The sequence below is a fragment of the Calidris pugnax genome, unplaced genomic scaffold, assembly GCF_001431845.1.
Source record: "Calidris pugnax isolate Ruff unplaced genomic scaffold, ASM143184v1 scaffold103, whole genome shotgun sequence".
NCBI classification, from domain to species: Eukaryota; Metazoa; Chordata; class Aves; order Charadriiformes; family Scolopacidae; genus Calidris; species Calidris pugnax.
In genome coordinates this window covers 8,172,670-8,187,443 of record NW_015090990.1, presented here as the reverse complement: position 1 = coordinate 8,187,443, position 14,774 = coordinate 8,172,670, and the positions used below count along the sequence as shown (strand labels likewise).

The 14,774-nt window shown below is 39.7% G+C and overlaps 1 protein-coding gene across 1 annotated transcript in view; it reads left to right on the top strand.

Moving 5' to 3' along the window:
* The first annotated feature begins 701 nt into the window (after window positions 1–701).
* TLK1 (tousled like kinase 1) overlaps window positions 702–14,774 on the top strand; it is a 60,778-nt gene continuing 46,705 nt past the window's right edge. The window contains exon 1 of the mRNA XM_014954342.1: window positions 702–717. The gene's annotated coding sequence lies outside the window, so the exon portion shown is untranslated. The remainder of the gene's footprint in view (window positions 718–14,774) is intronic.

Sequence of the window (14,774 nt, the reverse complement as noted above, 5' to 3'; positions counted from 1 at the left end):
ACTAATAATGCCTAAGAGGGGTGACACCAGTATTCAAACTATGGAAGACAAATATCATGGTCTTTGCTTCCTTGTTAGATGGTAATTTGTATTCTGCATCCATAGATTATTATTTTTTTCCGGTCCCTTGCATGATACATGTTGTCATGTCCAAAACATCCAAGTGGTTAGTATTAAGGAAGAGGCTATTTTACATATCGTGCATGTGCACACTTTTTATATATACACAAAATGTGTGCTTGAAGTCTTGATGAGCTGTCTGTTTAGTCATTAGGAATACTAATGTTGTCGTTAGGACCCCCCTTCCCCCATAGCAGTCTCATAAACAAGCTAAGCTTACACAAAAACTTCCGCTGCTTTTTAGTAAAAGTGTTCTAAATTCCTGTTGTCCCTTATTACATACTTCTAAAAGACTTGTTTCATTTTTTCAGGTATGTAATTTTGTTAAACCTGCTGATGAGTATTGCAGATGATATAAAATTTGAATGCTTGTTTTGCCCTATCTTGTGTTTTGAGTTCTAGCTTTTTATATTGCCATTCACTTTGAAACAAAAGATTAGAGACACATAGAGTTCACAAAAAAAGAGAGTCTGGTTGTGTATTAGATTATGTATTAATAATATATTTCTTGTCTTTTTCTCCCTATTTGTTATACTTTCCACATATATCATAATTTGGGAATGAAATGTTGAAGTTATGACAACAAAATAATTTCCAGTAAGTGAACTTAATAGTGATTTATTTATTCCCCCCCCCCCTCCATGTCGTGTGATTGAAAGTTGACCTGATTTGTTCTCCTGGCTAAATCGCAGCGTGCTGTTCTCTCCGAGCCTTTCACTTGTTTTTCTCTTCTAGAGAAGTGCAAACAACGGGCACCAGTCTCTGCCAGCGTCTGACACCACCTTCCTGCTGTTTTCCTTAAATCTCTCTCTTTACTTCAAGTTTGTTCATACACAAAAAAGAGAGGGAGAGAGAACCTGCTATTTTTACCTTTTTTTGTTGTTCTTGCGGCTTTGAAATCCCATCTTTCTAAAGGGAACGAGCGATGAGGCAGCAGTACCAGTGACTGTCAGGAGCTGCAGAATGTGGCTGTGCATTCCACCGTCCCTATGACTCTCCAGGTGGGATGAGTGCTCCCTTCTAGACCAGGTCCCTTGGCCTGCTGCCTTCCACCGCCGGTTTCCCTTCCTGATCAGTGCTGGCCCACAAAGGTGACCTGCAGTCCTCTCCTGCTCCTCTGCTTCCCCAGGGCTTCTCTAAACTGCCATTTTCCTCCTCAAATTGCAGTCTCCCTGCTTGGCTTTCATTTGTGCATGGTCTCAATTTTGCTGGAGGGGAGGGTAAGTCTTTGATTATGGGAGGGGGTCGATGTGGTAGAAGCAGGAACCTTCTGGACGTTCAAGTGTCAGCTGCCCGCGCTCAGCTGGAGGTGCGCTGTGTGACACAGTTGTGCAGGGGTGTAGCTGAGAGTCTCTTGTGTCCCACTGCATGTCACTGGGCAGGAGCTCTCCCACTGTAAAGCCAGCAATAATGGTGAGGGCACCATACACTTAGGAGTTCACAGCCACAGGTGCCAGCATCTAGAGATTCTGGAGAGGAATGTTGCTTTAGCTTGAGTGTCAAAATTCTGCTTGACCACCCATTGCCAACTTGAGGAAAGGTGAAATCCAGTTTTAAAATTGTTGTGGATAAAGGCCCAGATGAGGAATTTTTGGGAAATAGCAGATTTTGTTAGTACTTTTTCAGTCTTTAATAATGGAAATTTGTCATGTTTTTGTAGGTCAAAGTCAAGACAGGTCATTACAGTTGTGTCTTGTTACATCCATTGAGTCACTGAATATGTTTGTGTTTTGTGTTCAGAAGTTTCTCTGTGTGTAGACTCATTATCGGGCCTGTGTATTGACCTGCAGCTGCGGCCTCTGTGGGGCACTGGTGGCCTTCAGCTTGGGAACGGCTGTTGGCAAAACTTTCACTTTCCTGATGTGTTTTTATTCAGTTGCTTTTACTAGTTCTGATATTTCAGTTGTCTTTTTGTGGCTGAGATAGATATCCCACTAAAGCAGCAGGCCTGGATCCTGGGGCAGGGAGTGTTGTGTGTGCGTGTCTACAGACTCATCAGGGTTTTAACCTTGTCTGCCTGTACAGGCACTGGTCTCATTTGGACTGTCTGCCTTTTCTAACTGGTGGAAGTAAGCCTGACTTGGTTCTGGGTTCTCTAGGTCACTTCTGACACTGTTTCCCACAGCATTCTCCTGGAGAAACTGGCTGTTTGTAGCTTGGATGGGCGTACGCTTTGCTGGGTAAAAAACTGGTTGGCTGACCGGGCCCAGAGAGCGGTGGTGAATGGAGTTAAGCCAGTCGGTGGCTGGTGATGAGCGGCACATCCCAGGGCCCAGTATTGAGACCAGTTCTGTTTAATGTTTTTATCAACTATCTGGATGAGGGGATCTGGACGGTGCACCCTCACTAAGTTTGCAGATGACACCAAGTAGGGAGGGTGTGTTGATCTGCTTGAAAGTAGGAAGGCTCTACAGAGGGATCTGGACAGGCTGGATCGATGGGCCAAGGCCAGGGTATGAGGTTCAACAAGGCCAAGTGCCGGGTCCTGCGCTTGGGTCACAACAACCCCATGCAGTGCTACAGGTTTGGGGAATAGTGGCCAGAAAGCTGCCCAGTGGAAAAGGCCCTGGGGGGTATTGGTTGACAGCCAGCTGGGTATGAGCCAGCAGTGTGCCCAGATGGCCAAGAAGGCCAGTAGTATCCTGGCTTGTACCAGGAATACTGTGGCCATCGAGACTAGGGAAGTGATTGTTCCCCTGTACTTGGCACTGGTGAGGCTGCACCTCAAATCCTGTGTTCAGTTTTGGGCCCCTTACTACAAGAAAAGACACTGAGGTGCTGGAGTGTGTCCAGAGGAGGTCAGTGAAGTTGGTGAAGGGTCTAGAGCACAAGTCTTATGAGGAGCCGCTGAGGGAACTGGGGTTGTTTAGTCTGGAGAAAAAGAGGCTGCTCTCTCCAACTAGCTGAAAGGAGGTTGTAGAGAGGCAGGGGTCGGTCTCTTCTTCCAAGTAACAAGCATTAGGACAAGAGGAAATGACCTCAAGTTGCACCAGAGGAGGTTTAGGAAGGATACTAGGAAAAATTTCTTCAAAGAAAGGGTTGTCAAGCTTTGAAACAGGCTGCACAGGGAAGTGTTTGAGTCAACATGCCTAGAGGTATTTAAAATAGGGGTAGATGTGGTGCTTAGGGACGTGGTTTACCAGTGCTTTTGGCAGTGTGAGGTTAATGGTTGGACTCAATGATCTTAAAGGTCTCTTCCAACCTTGACGATTCTGTGATTCTATGTCCATTATAGATTTGTTTATAGATTTATTCAGTTTTTAAAAAATCTCCTGTGTGGTTAGCTTGGTGTTCCCATTACCCCCAAACTCAGAGGTATGGAAGCAGTCATGTTAAATGTATCCTGAGTGAAACACATCCCAATATGTCTGCCGTTCATAAGATGTGCTGTTCTGACTCTGTCAAGTTGGCTGTACAGGGTCTGCTCCAGGAGGCCAGCTTCAGCCATCCAAGGGATATCATGGTCCTACCATGCCTTTGGTGTGAGTTTTTTTTAAGGAGAAGTGCTGCTTTATCTCCTGTCAGTTGGGGAAAGAGAATTTGGATCACACTTTTTTTTGTTTAAATTATGGCTGTAGTGGTCCACAGAAGCCAGTGTAGCATCCTTATCCTTTAATTCAGAAGAAATGTGGTTCATTTTGTAGGGCAGCAAGTACTACGCTTCTCAGTGTTCAGGTGCTTCTATGTGGTGGGTGATGTTAATTGCACGTAAGTGTTTTTACTGGTGTCTTGAAATATGTTTTGAATATATACCTGAAAATGTATTTATTTTTTTACTTATTTGCAGTACCAAAGATTTATAACTCTGCCGTTTCCTAATTTCTCAATGCCCTTGGGGCTTTAACTGTATTTATGTTACAAAATTTTATTCACGTGATCACAGACTTTGTTCCATGAAGTCTGTTCTTCACTCGGCCTGCAAGATGGGCAGTTCTCAGGAAAGGACTGTGTTAAAAGGAATGATAATCCCTTCTTTCTTTCTTCTAAAACTTGAATGAAAGTGATAGTGTAGCAAAAAAGAAAGCTGGTTTAAAATTAGGCAATGAGCGCTGGATAGGAGAAACGGCTGTAATGCAGATTTCTTTAATGATAATGCTGAGCAACACTAAACCCAAATTTTTGACAGATGGTTACATAGGATGTTTCTTTGTGAACTGGGTGGGTGTTGAATTTTAAAAATGTTCAGTACGCAAAGTTGCAACTGAATTTAATGTATACTGTTGGCATCAACAGGCTTCGTAGCAGTGCTGTAAGAAGGGATGAGTACGAAGTTTAAAATATTATTTTCCCCTTGGCCTTAAACTTGATCTTTCACTGATTCATGTGTGATTTCATACAAGTCTCATGTAGAATGGGAACAATGCTTCAGGGTCCTAAGAAAATGTAGGTGTAGTCATTAATATGTCAGCTTTGTGTGCATGTAATTTATCTATTCAAGAGTTGTCTTCCGAGAGGCTCCTCCCTACAAGGGACTGTAAGGAAATGAGTTTCTTCCCCTATTCAGTGAAGCTTGGATTGTCTTGTCAGTTCAGAGGCTGCTGGTTGAGTTGTAAATCTAAAACAAACCAACCAAACAAAACAGACAAAAAAAAAAAAAAGCAAACCCACAAAAACCTAACAAACAGTGTCTAGTTGCCTGATTCTTTGAGCACCACCTACCCTCTAGCCAGGGCGCCTACAAGAGGAAGTGGGGAGCCATCTCGCAGGTAGCATGGCCCTGCTCAGCATGGAGGCAGGGTCCCAGTTGCATGAGCAGCTTGCTGGTGTGGTGCTTTATCACATAAGCTTGTGATTCTGCAGTCTAAAACTCTTAATGCAAATTTCTTTTTTTCAATTTTTAGTATTTTCTATGCTGTGTGTGCCATACAAGTGTTTTGAAAGGAGGAAACTGATAGTGTCATTTGAGGTTAATACCTTTTTTCCTTAAAATGGCGTAGTTCAAAAGCCAAAATAGTTCATGAGTCTTGTGGTTGCAGTTAGAGGTGAACTTACTGTCCCAGTTTAATATTAGGTGTAATAAGCTATTCTTTGATGTTAAACTGTGGCCTCATATAAATGTATGGGGGTTGAAGTTTTAATCGATCCAAATATATTAATCTATATTTCACTCATAACATTGTGAAAGACTTAGGATTTTTTTTGTCTGATTTCTTATTTGTAGCATGTTCCTCACCATGTAATGGTGAAAACAATATAGGTTGAGAGTTATGTGTGCTGGTCAGCAGTTTATGTTCTGTGTGCTCTGGGGAGCAGAGCACTTGCCTTGAGGGTCAGTGGGCTGTCTGTGCTGGGGGGATTTTGAAGATCATGAGGGCAGAAATGGCAGTAGGGGCTACAGAGGTAAGGAGATTAGGAAGTGCAGGGAATTAACAACTGAAACACACTCCTATTGACACAAATACAGCTTTTAAGTACCAAATGACTGGTATTATAACTCAGAAAAATAAGATAACCTTATTCTATGAAATTGTTGGGGGGTTTTGGACTGCATTTCTACCCTATAGGTAACTTCCAGATGAATTTACTTGGGGAAAAAAGGTGCACAATTTACATTTGTTCCTTCATGGTTTACTTTTTCTAAGAGATGGTGAGAACCAAAAACCCTGTGGGAAGGGACATTGCTCGCTCTCTTCCTGCTCCGTAGGTGACCTCTGCTTTTAACTTCCTTTTCACTCCTTCCTTAGATAGCAGAAACTACTGTTTATTTTTGACATGTACAAAAGGCCTGTGCCATTTTAAATTCTTGCAGAACAGCCATTTCGTGGACTCGAGCATTTTAGAGCTCCCGGTTTGTTTCCTTATAACTGAATGCAGCAAATGAAATTTACTGTACTTTCTGGTGTTACTCTAGGTAGATGTTTCTTCTTCAGAACTGCTCCAGGCTTTTAGTGCTTTTCAGCAGAGAGAGATGGAAAGCAGTGAGGTTTTGTTCAGAGCGTGATGCGCTTTTTGAGAGTATCACAAAACTGGTGTTGTGACCTGTTAGTCTGCATCACCAACAAGTGACCCATGAACTTGCAGTGGGCTTCTCCCTGCTCATTGCTGCTTTCCCAGAGGGGATGGGGAGCATCTGGTTTTGCAGCAAATGAAGTCAAAATGGGCAAATTCTGCTTCTCTTTTACTGTTTGGTTACCTTTTACAGAGCTGTCTGGAAGCAACAGTAATTGCTGCAGATTCCTCTGCATAGAGCTGAAAAGGGAGCTGGTAGAGATAGGCAGGCGGCGCATCTCCAGCACGTGTGCAGCTCAGGCTGTATTAGTTTTTATCTCTCTTGACGTAATGTTGTGTTCAAGGCAGATGTTTGCTACCTTGGAAGACAGTCTTTTAGTGTTCCTGCCACAGATGTCTTGCGTAACTGTGGCCAAGACATTAGGTGCTATCTGTAAAACAAATAGGCTTTTCTTACCTTATAGGGGGATCGTAAGCATAAACTTCTTCTCTGTATATTGTATATTTATTTATCGATTATAGTAGTAGTACAGTGCAATACAGCAACACTGATACTACATTAACAAGGACTTCTTTACTTTTGATTGACCGAGGATTTCCTGTAGACTAAAGCAACCCAAAGGGGTGCCATCGTATTTTCTTCTATCTTTCTTCTAACTCGGTAGCATGTGATCATAAAGCAGTGTATTTAGTGTAGTTTTTCCTTAATCAGAATGTTGTTCTTAACTCTGAAGAACGAAAAGTTACTGCTTTTGACCTTACAACTGTGTGATGAAGTGATTGCTTAATGCGTTATGGGAGATTTTAGAGAGGCACAGACTACAGTGGTCAGAATTGACAAGAAACATCAGAAGGATGTATTAGCTGACTACCCAACTGCTGCCAAAACTGACAGTTGTCTTGAACAAAACTTTATTAAAAGCACTTTAAATGAGTACTTTGTATCTCTGATTGTTCAATCACTGCAGTAGATGTTCAAATCAGATGCTGTCAGAGTTTTACTGAAGATGCGTTTGTTTTTCAGTATCTATACATTTGTTCTAAATGGACTAAGTGTTTAGAGCAGTACTTTAGATAGTGAGAGTCAACCAGTCGATAAACCTATTCTCTGGTATCACTGTCTTTAGCTGTGAAGAGTGCAAAACGGTCAGTGAAGACTATGTCAACAAACCTGTTTGTTTCTTTGAAACACCCTGGCTCTGCCAGTTCACTATTAAATGGTACAAGTTGGTGGGGTTGAAAAGCCACCAAAATATTTCTGCCAAATCAGAACCTGCTCTTTGATCACTCTTGGCAGTTCAGAATAATAGAACAAGTGCAAGTGAATAATCCTTGGGTTTTTTTTTTTTAAAAAGCAGGAAAATATGACACTTGGGATTACATAGCGACAAGTTTCAAAAGAATGGATATCATTCTTTGTAACAAATGTGTTCAGGATATCACCCATCTAGAATGTTGACTCTTGGGCTCATTCTGCCTATGGTATTGTAGCCAACAACTCAGGACATTTTTTAGCATTTTTTTTACTATTTAAGCTCTAGTTGTACGAGTTCAGAATAAGTCTTTTTAGGCAGGACATTTCCAGAAGGGGTATTATTCACTGATACTATTTTTGTGTGGAGTGTTTTTTGTAGTGGCTTTTCTGTTTGATTGATATAGGAGTGCTCTCATGATGGGGAAAGATCTTGCAGTTTGGGATTTCAACATAGGAAGTACACTCTGATCTTACCTAACTCAACATTGTTTTTGAGAGCCTAGAAGGAGATTGACTACTGGACAGGGAGAGGGCTTTTTGATGTGGGAAGTTCTTCTTCCAGGTGGACTGTTCTGTGGTTGGGCACAGCAGATGTTCCTGTTACTATGCCCATGAACTGATATATTGAATTAAGTTTTTGTGTACTTAAGGTGTGTGGAGGAGAGAAGAAAATACAGTGATACTAATCTTTAATATGTGACCTCATTACTGCTTTTGAGGGGTGGCAATTCCAAGATAAACAGCTTTCAGGATACTGGTAATATACTGCATATCCTTTCAGTTGTCCTTTTCCCCTTCGTTCATCACACTAAACATTATTCAACAGACTCAGGAAGGACCTTGTCGTGGTTCTGTTGCTCATAGCAGTATTTGCTATGCTAACGCTTCCTGTACGTAGTGCACATGGAGTTATGTTAGAAGTTTGGGAAATGGATAGGTAGATGCCATGTTGAATGTTCTATGCTATACCTTTTCTTCTCTTCATTAATTATTCTACACTTGCCAACTCCTATCACTAATATGGAAAACAACACTGCAAAAATGCCATAATAATTTCTGGGGCAAGATGGGAAAACTTTGATCTGTGAAGAATTTCTTCAGGAGGAGCTAGCATAAAGAAAAGTCTGGCTAAAAACTGACCTGTTACAATAATTCACATGCCAAATAAAACTAAATGTTGACTTGTTTTCTGAATAATGAACAGGATTGGAATGAGACACAGCATGCTGTTGTTTCAGTGAATATTGCAAAAAAAAAAAGCTTCAGTAGCTTTCAGACCCACCAGCACCATTAATTGTTAGATAGACTTCAGTCTTGAAGGCTGTCATACACGTTTGTTACGGTTTTTCAGGTTCGGGATATAATTTTTAAAGATGCTCAGTCAGTTGCTTTTTTTTCTTTCAAGTCTTTCTATTACCTGCATTGGTGCTTATCTTTCTTAGGTACTGTGTTGTACCTCAAACAGGTTGTGTTTATACCTGTGCAATAGGTTTGTTGCCTGCGGTGTTGAAGGAAAGTGCAATTACTTATATGCAGTATGTAGGGAAAATGCTGTCACTCAGAAATGAGAGCTCCGTTGCTTCAGGAGGCCCATGCATTGTTCTAGAGCCTGTGGGGCTTTCAGGCAATTCAGTTGTACTTCCAAGGGGTAAGACTGGTAGAGGGACTCCTCAGAAACGAGGCATTACCGTCTTGTCTTGGACATAGTTGCACGCCTGGTTGAGTCCCAATTACAATAGAATAGACCCTTGGGGAGCTATTGTCCTCTCTGTTGCATGAATCACTCCCTGAGCTCTGAATGAGCCATTCTGAGTTGCCATCTTTGTGGCATATACCCACATGCATGAGTATATGTTGGTTTGTGGCCAAATAAAGGCATTGGTAGGCAACTTGTAAATTCATTTCTGCCTCTGCTGCCTGCAGCCATCTGAGACACATAATGGGCAAGGGATCCTTAGAACAGGGTGCCTAGCTGAAAGGCAGGGAGAATTAAACATTCTTAAATTGTTACCCACAGATGTCTCCTGGCTGATCTGGAGTTGGACCAAGTCATTTATTTGTAAGTCTTTCTTCAAGGTGTTAGCAGAGGTTCCCTCAGGAACATGTTTCTCTGTAATTCACTTTTCCTTCCCAAGTTGTTGGCCAGACAATTGAAATCCGAAAACTGGCAGCATAGACATGAAGCCTAAAGATCATTACATTTTTTTTAGTGTTAAAGAATTGATTTCTGTTGTGGAATGATTTGCAGAAAACTACTTATCTATCCAGCAACCAATATTTTCTTTGTTTTAGGTCAGATTTCTAGACTGTGAACTGTTGGGAAGAGTGAAATAAACAACCTTCAAACAGCATTTTTAAAAAGTGAGCTTTGGTCATTAGAAAGAAAACTTCGAAAAAGACTTTCAAAAAGAAATAGGCTGCATCTCAGGGAGAGGAGGGATACGGGGAATGCTGTTTTTCAGCACCAGAAGAGTTAATATTGAATGGTAGAGTCCAGGTAACCCAACAATCCAACCAACATGCTCTTCCTCATCAACTCTTCAGTTCATAGGAAATCAGTCAGAAGTTGTGTTCAGGAGTTTATTCTTCTCAATCAAAAAAACCTTTTTTTCTCTACTTTGTATTTTAACAAGTTTGCGTCTAACAATCGTACAACCGTAATGAGTAGACACAAATTTTATAAAAGCACTTTGGAAGTGGATTTTCAAATCATATTTATCAAAAAATGCTGTCTTCTGATGTTTATAGGGAAGATATTTTTTTTTGGTTAAATTTACCATAGTTGTGCTTTTTTAGGCCAAAATTTGCCAGTTACATTGTTTCCCTCCCAAAGGTTTTATTTAAAGCCTGTTCTGTTTGCCTGCTAATTATCCAGCTTTTTCCCTTCTTTCTTTCACCCCCCAGCCTCCCATAGACAGTGGTCGCCTTTCACTTGCCTGTATCCATCCCTTTGCCCTTTCTTTCAGGTACAGTCTTCTCATTTTAAAAGGATCAGTTTATTGAATAAAAGTTCTCTTTAGATTATTAAGAAAAGCATTTTAATTTCACCTCGGCACCTTAGCAGTGATAGGGGGTGTGTTTGTTAGGAGACTAAAGTGCCTAAATAGAGAAGGTAACTTCAGTGAGAAATACTACTTCTACACTTCTTTTTCTATGTTGCATGTTTCAGTGTTACCAGCTCCAGGATTGAGAAGTGTTGCATCTTCACTCTGTGTTTAAAAATACTCTTGATCAGTTACATGGATTTGGTTCTTTACTGACCCCGGGCTTAGATATGTGTCTCGGTCATCTGGAATTTCTTATCATTTAAGATCTTTTCAAACAGGTACTTTCACTTGAACACCAGGATGTATTTTTCCCTTTTTATAGTCCACCTACTGCTGCTGTTTGACTTCAGCTACAGTGAAGATTTTAAACTCTAATGTAGTACCCTGTACTTTTTCATGTCATCTGTTATTTGGAGGTTATAGCAGCTATGGAGTCCTCTGTAAAAGAAGTTGGTCCTCTTGACTGGAAAGCCAGTGATGGTAAACATTTCTATATTTCTAGGTTAAACTCTGTCATGAATAATCTGTAGCTGTTTGTTGTTACTCTGTTAAATATTTTGGAAGAGCTGGAGCCTTGGGGTCTTGGTAAACTGTGTCCTCTAGGCTTTGGCTATGTAGCTATTGTTAGGAGGTAAATAAATAATAAATTCTGGGAGTTTGTTTGTTTGTTTTATTTTACGTCTCAGAGATTGCATCTTGCTGTCTGCCCTACTGACTGTTGAGTGGGTTGAGTGGGACCTTCTTGACTTGTGAGGCTGCAGCACTGAGTGACTGTGGCCTCGGGACTGTGATTCACGTGGGATGGTGATGCACTTCAGAGACTTCTGAAGGGCGGGCTGTATTTTTGCTGTTATCTTGGAATTGAACTCTTCTCAAATTACTGCTGCTTGGCTTTATGCTATCATACTAGCATCTCAACTTGTTTTCTTAGCACATTAGTAGTTTTCGAGGCTGTTTCCAGTTCTGTTTTCTGTGATTCCCCAAAACATGCTGTGGAAGAAAGACTATTCAAGACATGATTTAGCAATACAGGTCAACTTTGTGGTTTTTTTTTTTTTATTCATTTCTCAATCTCACAGCCAAACGTTCTATTTTAAATGGAACAGGTGTCTTTTTTTTTTTTCCTTCAATTTAAAAATCAAGACATTTGCATTCACTCCATACATTTTGATGTCTTACTGTATTTTGATTTGCCATGCTTTTTTACTTGATTAAACTTATATTTTAGAGGTCTGTATGTTCCTTTCACTGAACACTTGTTCAGGGTTGCTTTATTCCCCATTGGCTTTATAAGGTACTGAAACATATATAAAGTATAAGCTGCAATAAATAGAAAGTTTTACTATTAATAGGAAGAGACCTTGACCAATGTGATGATGACTTGCTAGCGTTTACCGAACTACAAAATAGTTTGTTACCAAATAGTTTGTGTTCTTGGAGGCAGAATTGTTAGCTTCATTACCTTATTTTTCTGGAGAATGAAAAAGTTCTTTCTGGTTGGTTCTGCAATAAGGAAAGTCCAGAGTTTCAGAGAGAGAAGAGAGACGAATGATGTTGAGTGCACAGTTTGGTTTGGTTTGGTGTTTCTGTTTGGTTTTGGTTCTTTTCCAAATGAGACAAGAGAGCGGCTCACTTAAAAAGAAATACACATGGATGCAGAGACGAGATGCATCTTCATGTTGGTGAAAGAAGAAAAGTAGTTCTGTGAGCTTTTTTTTAGGATACTGCTTAAGGATTTTAAAATCTGGATTTTTAGTAATTTTATGTAGTCTGTTTTGCATTTGATATTTTAAAGCTTTTGTTTTATCCGCTGGTACATATGTATTCTAGAATGACAAAAGCTGTCATACTCAATTGTTAGGAAATTAAATTATTAGAGCGTCAACATAATGGGATAAATGCATATTTAGGATATTTCAGATTGAAATAAACAGTTACTTAAGGGCTTTAGGGATTACACTGTAATGCTGTTGAACAGTGGTTTCTATACTTGGAATGGATACCATGCTTAAAGTCGTGTTTGTAGCTTTAAAGATTGTTTGATACCTTTAAAGGAATTCTGATATTTTTTGTTTGTTTTTTTTTTTTTTTTTAAAAAAAAAAAAAGGGCAGGGAGGGAAGCTGCTTTCCAGGTTCTTGTTTTGGGGTTTATTTTTCAGTTGTTTGGGTTTTTTTGGAGGTCTTTTTTTTTTTTTTTTTCTTTAAAAAAAAAAAAAGGGCAGGGAGGGAAGCTGCTTTCCAGGTTGCTTTTCTTGCCATTTGAGGTGTGTACGTTGTACCTCCTCCCCTTTCTTTTCCCACATCTCGACCTTTTAGCTGATTATTATTTAGATTTACTGATCTAAAGGATGCTACTGTCAGTGAAGAGACTACATGATGGTAATATTATCAATGTTAATGTGAAGTGTTCCTAAAAATATATTGGACATAGTTTTCATATCATGTGTGTCTACTGAGTGCCTACTAGGTGCACATCAGGAAATTGTATTTACATTTGGGCTATTGTTCAACTGTCGTCTTCTCTTCAATAGATAGGTCTCTGTGTTGAAGTATTTTGCTTTGACATTAAAAGCTATATGCATATAAGTCTGTTAAAGAAACCAGACCAAACCAGTATGCCTTTCACTTAAGTGAAAGGTGGTTTGTGCTGGCCTTGAACTCAGGAGAAGGGGGCCTCAATCTAATCTGGAGGGTTGTTCTAAGAAGAATATGGCTTCTGCATAATGAACTTTATCTTCATTGTAGAAAGCTGACAATGTGTGAAGCTGTTGATCTTTCTTCATCTTGAAGCTGTAATTGATTGCCAGATAACAAGAGTCCATTCAGAGTAATAACAGAGTCGAAGATAAAGATTGAGTCTTGGAGCTTGATTCCATATTTAGTGGAAAAGAGAAAAACATGTCTGATCTGTCAAGCCTTTGTGTTTGGGTCTGCAACGCTGATCTGTAATCTAGCAGTGTTTGAGACCAAGATTGCAGTACGTGTGTGTCCCAAAAGATCCAGTTTCAGAAGGTGAAGACTTGCAGTTGCAATTCTCTGCTGAACTTTTTATCCTAAAATTCCAGTTTTACTGAGATATGAGCAAGTTATTTCATTAAATAACTGGATCTTTTGCTAGTATGTGTTATTTGGAGGTGTGGGGCCTTGAGATACAGATGTAGTTGTACTTTATTACTTTCTGGTCACCAGTTCTGAAAAATTTAAACTATGATGGAGGATCCTCTGATTCCTTACAGCTCTTCTGCTAAGGTAGAATACGGTATATTTTATTATACTGAATGCCATGAAAAATCTTATAAAATGTTTCTCTGAATTTATAACTTTGACTTTAGACATAACCCATTGCTTAGCAAATTCTCAGAGGAGTTCTGACTTCTTTTCTAAAGAGTTCTTGCAAAAAGTGTCCTTTTCAGGACAAGAAATCTCTGTATTTTATATTAGCTTTTAGAGGAAAGGCCGTATTTGATTTTGATCATGATTTTGAAAGGTGAATTAATACGGAAGATACTACCACTCCCCAAAAATCCAAGAGCTAGATAGTGTTGGTAACTTTTTAAAAGAATTACTAGAAGCAGCATTCCAAAACCTGTAGCAGTTAGAGGAAATAAGGAGAAGTGGTTTTTTTAGGGCTCTTCTGTAAGTTTTGGGTAATTTTCCAGTTCTTCTCTTTGGAAGACAGTAGAATGGCAGTGGGTGGTAGCAATGCCAGTCTTGTATTTAGTGTCATTGTAAATATGTTGTATGTACATATGTAATGTGATTGAATGTCCTTTGAGTTAGTAAATTGGCTTTCAAGGGTAGGAATGAAGTTGGTTCATTCTTGAGTATATTTTCAAGTCTTGAGTGTATTTTCAAATCTGTAAGTTATGTCAGTCTTGTTGACAGCAAGGTGTTCTGTGAGCCAGAGAATTTATAAAGTCTGGTGTTTAAAACAAATTACATTTTTTGTCCCTCACACGAAGTGCCTTAAAGCTTACGGTACCTTTAAAAGTAGGTAACTTGTGCTGGGAATTGATGGATTCTGCAGAATTGCATGTTCTTGAAAAAACAGCTGCGTGTCTGGGAGTGAATGGTGTATTTTAAATTACAGCATGAATGAGGAAGGCAGTTTAATAGATCTTCCTAGGATTTGCGCTGTATTGAAAGAAGGTTTGAATCCAGCTTTTCTGTCTTGTCCTTCAGATCACAAAGATGATAGAGTTTGTGTTGCTTCTTGGTTCTGGATTTTTAACAACAATAAAAAAAACCAAAAAACCCCAAACATAACGACAAAAAAACACTCCAGCAGAAATAATGAAGAGAATGGAGTGCATTCATTAGTGTCTGTAGGCTCTAAAATCTGAGCAGAAACAAAAATGAAGGATTGTATTTCATCTGTGCTGTGGACTACTCGTCTACCTGCT